Source organism: Caretta caretta, chromosome 2, assembly GCF_965140235.1.
Source record: "Caretta caretta isolate rCarCar2 chromosome 2, rCarCar1.hap1, whole genome shotgun sequence".
In the NCBI taxonomy this organism is placed as follows: domain Eukaryota; kingdom Metazoa; phylum Chordata; order Testudines; family Cheloniidae; genus Caretta; species Caretta caretta.
The window spans coordinates 229,425,248-229,429,025 of record NC_134207.1 but is presented as its reverse complement, the minus strand read 5'-3'; the positions used below and the strand labels follow the sequence as shown (position 1 = coordinate 229,429,025).

Genomic DNA, 3,778 nt, shown 5'->3' with positions numbered 1-3,778 from the left:
CATGTCATTCTAAGAACTGGAAAATACTGCATCTTGTTATAAAGTCAGGCAGGGATTCTCTTCTGTTTGTGCAGTGCCCAGCACAATGGGTCCTTTGCATGTTAGCAGAGTATAAATATTTGCTACTTAGAAGATATGACTGTTTCTGTTTTAATAGCAATACCTGTCTATCCAGATGCTTGTCCTACTTTGCCACCACCCACATATGTTCTACCATTCTGTTATACATGTAGGTTCCAGGTGTGGGTGCTGGTTGAGTCTCAGGATGTGGCAGAGGCTCTTGTGCCATTAAGGAGCTCATTGTGGAAATGGAACTACGATAGCTTTAAGAAGATAGTTCTTCTCCTCCTCTGAACAATGTTTTCATTAGCAGATTTGTCATTGTTTGGGGCAATCTGAGTTTAGCTTCAAGGTTTTTTACCACTCTGTTGTTCAAGGCTCATCTTTAAGATTTCTGCTTTATGCCTTTGCACTTACCGGTATAGCACAGCCAAGTTGACTGGCCAGCCATCGGGAGATATTTGAGATCAACAATTATTTAAAGTGACTATGTCTAGTTTTTCAAATAATGTCCTGGAAACTGCTTTCAGGATGCCGAAAATGACTTTTGGCATCCACATTTTTGGGGAATAAACAAACTTGTGTTATAACCACAAAATGTCAAAGACATCTGCTTAGAGAGAGTAGAACCTGCTCTGGGTTTCCCAGGAGCAGACCAGTGGAACGAGAGGTGAGTGTGATGAATAGGTTTTGGAGTGAAGACCAAAGCCAAGGGTAGGCACTATCAAAGGTGTCATTTTGCTGAAAGGTTTCAGAGTAGCAGCCGTGTTAGTCTGTATTCGCAAAATGAAAAGGAGTACTTGTGGCACCTTAGAGACTAACCAATTTATCTGAGCATGAGCTTTCGTGAGCTACAGCTCACTTCATCGGATGCATTCAGTGGAAAATCCAGTGAAGAGATTTATATACACACAGAACATGAAACAATGGGTGTTATCATACACACTGTAAGGAGAGTGATCACTTAAGATGAGCTATTACCAGCAGGAGAGCCGGGGTGGGGCTGGGGAGAAAACCTTTTGTAGTGATAATCAAGGTGGGCAATTTAGACAGTCTCTATGCAAAAGAATAAATGGACACAAATCTGACATCAGGAATCATAACATTGAAAAACCGGTAGGAGAACACTTCGACCTCTCTGGCCACTCAGTGAAAGATTTAAGGGTGGCAATTTTGCAACAGAAAAGCTTCAAAAACAGATTCCAAGGAGAAACTGCTGAGCTTGAATTAATACGCAAACTAGACACAATTAACTTGGGTTTGAACAGAGACTGGGAGTGGCTGGGTCATTACACATATTGAATCTATTTCCTTAAGTATCCTCACACCTTCTTGTCAACTGTCTAAATGGGCCATCTTGATTATCACTACTAAAGTTTTTTTTCTCCTGCTGATAATTGCTCATCTTAACTAATTAGCCTCTCACAGTTTGTATGGTGACTTCCAACTTATCTGTATCTGTGTGTTTGTGTGTGTGTATATATATATAAATATATAATATCTTACTATATGTTCCATTCAGTGCATCCGATGAAGTGGGCTGTAGCTCACAAAAGCTTATGCTCTAATAAATGTGTTCGTCTCTGAGGTGCCACAAGTCCTCCTGTTCGTTTTGCGGATACAGACTAACACGGCTGCTACTCTGAAACCTGTGCTTCTGATGTTGAAGTACTAAAAAAAGTCCTCCCCTCAGAGAAATTGGCCTTTAGAATCATAGGTCATGGAGTCCAGTCACCTGCACTGGGGCAGGACTAAGGGTTATCTAGACCATCCTTGACAGGTGTTTGCCTAACCTGTTCTCAAAAACCTCCAGGGATGGAGATTCCACACATTTCCCTAGTTAATTTGTTCCAGTGCTTCGCTAGCCTTACAGTTAGGGAGTTTTTCCCAGTGTCTAACTTAAATTTCCATTGCAGCAATTTAAGCCCATTACTTCTTGTCCTGTCCTTAGTGGATAAGGAGAGCAATTTATCACTCTTCTCTTTATAACAACATTTTTCATACGTGAAAACTGTTATCATGTCCCCTCTTCAGGCTTCTCTTCTCCAAACTAAACAAGCACCATTTTTTCAGTCTTTCCCTGTATGTCATGTGTTCTAGACCTTTAATCATTTTTGTTGTCCTTTCTCTGGATTTACTCCAACCTTTCCCATAGTGTGGTACCCAGTGTAATGTTACCCTCCATATTCTTTATGAAAATATGCTTCTGATATGGATGTGACATAACTGAGATGTACTTTCTGCAAGATGGCTCATGTAAGATATGATTTACTGAATGTATGCATGTATCATTTTGGAATCTGAAGTTAGGAATATAGAGCATGTATCTGTATTTCAAAGGGCATGTCTTCACTAGCACTGTTAACGTGGCTGTGTAGTCGCACAGAGGGCTCTCCCAGCGCTATAAAAAACCCCACCCCCATGAGGGAAATAACTCCCAGCGCTGGGAGTGCTGTCTACGCTGGCATTTTGCAGCGCTTGGGGGGGGGGGGTGTTTTTTCACACCCCTGAGCGAGAAAGTTGCAGTGCTGTAAAGTGCCAATGTAGACCAGCCCAAATGTGCTACTTTGGGTGTCACCCACAACTAGTCCTTCAGATACAACAATGGAAAAAGCCAGACAGGGCTGATGGCCCATTAGCAAAGACAATGGATGTGAAAGGCCTTAGTCTTCCTGTGGACACTCCAGACAGCCTATGGGTAATGGCTTCCACAGTCCTGCAGAGACAAGGGTTTGAGTCACCTGGTACTCGCCCCACCCCTTGGAAGGCCAGTGTTTTTCCACTGGAAGACAAAGGGTTCCCGCCATACACAAGAGCTATATAAGGCAGGGTCGTGACATCATTGTGGTTCTGCCTCCCCACCCAAAGAGACCCTGAAAAACAACTCGAAGCAAGAACTGAACTGAGGGGAGGAGGGTTGAGCTGGAGCCGGAAGGGCGTCTGGCTTGAGAGTAACAATGCCTGAAGTCTCAAGCTGCAGGCCAGTGCAGCTGCCTTCCTCTTGACCTCTGCCACTGCAGCTAAGAGGCGGATTCCAGCACTGAGGAGGCTCCAGGGACACAGCGCCAGCCTGCAGCCCTCTGCCATGTTCACCTGCGTGAAGCTCGCCTCCTTCCCAGCCCCGATCCATGCAGGATCAAGTCTTGTACAGGCCAATTTCTGCATCAGTGTTGTCTGGGCCAGAGATCAGGACTGGAGGGGGCAGCTCAACACTTAATGGAGCCCAGAATGCTGTCTCCCAAGTAGCACTTAGAGTTCCAGACGAGGGCTGTCAGCGGGGACGTTGCCACTGCTGCCAAATTTATTGGAGCCACAGTAGGAGTGGCTGGTTCTGGTGCTGATATCGGAACCGTCTTTCGTAGTCTAATCATTGGTTAGGGCAGAAATCCCGCTCTGAAGCAGCAGCTGTTTTCATATGCTATCCTGGGATTCGCCCTGTCTGAAGCTATGGGTCTCTTTTGTCTGAGTGTTGCTTTCTTTCTTTGCGTGTTTCGTTTTATTTGCTTAGCAAACAGACCAACGCAGATTACGATCTTTAACCATTTAAAATCTGCCTTTTGTAGTTAAACAAAACAAATTTTATTATTATTCAACCTGCTTTATGTAATTTCTAACGGGGGGGGGGCAAGAAGTCATGCATATCTCTCTTCGCCATGAAGATGATGACCCTTTTATGAGTTTGCGCTGTGCAGATTTTTCTATGCAGTGCAAAACAATA

General features: G+C 44.1%; 1 pseudogene; it reads left to right on the top strand.

The window, feature by feature from the left end:
• Positions 1–3,100: 3,100 nt before the first annotated feature.
• LOC125630848 (ATP synthase F(0) complex subunit C3, mitochondrial pseudogene) lies at positions 3,101–3,537 on the top strand (annotated as a pseudogene).
• The last annotated feature ends 241 nt before the right edge of the window (positions 3,538–3,778 follow it).